Below are 314 nucleotides of genomic sequence, written 5' to 3' on the forward strand. Positions count from 1 at the left end.
CTCCCTCCCTCTTTCCATCCCTCCATCCGTTCCCGGTTCTAGGAGCACACTGACTTTACTCTTCGGCCTTTAACGCGCTTAGCGCCGCGTACCGAAACGTTTATTAGATTTTATTGATAATTAAAAAACTTCAGCTACCTCAGGCTGTCCATTTTCCTCTCTCATACACACGTCCAGAGCAGAATTTTGTCACGTTTATCACTGTGTCACTATATGACCACTCTACTGCTAGATTTCTTCTAAAGAATTTATAAGATGCCCCAAAAGATGCCCCACTAGGCTACTGAACACTACTGATTATAGTCATTATGGTT

The sequence above is a fragment of the Ictalurus furcatus genome, chromosome 5 (genome assembly GCF_023375685.1).
Source record: "Ictalurus furcatus strain D&B chromosome 5, Billie_1.0, whole genome shotgun sequence".
In the NCBI taxonomy this organism is placed as follows: domain Eukaryota; kingdom Metazoa; phylum Chordata; class Actinopteri; order Siluriformes; family Ictaluridae; genus Ictalurus; species Ictalurus furcatus.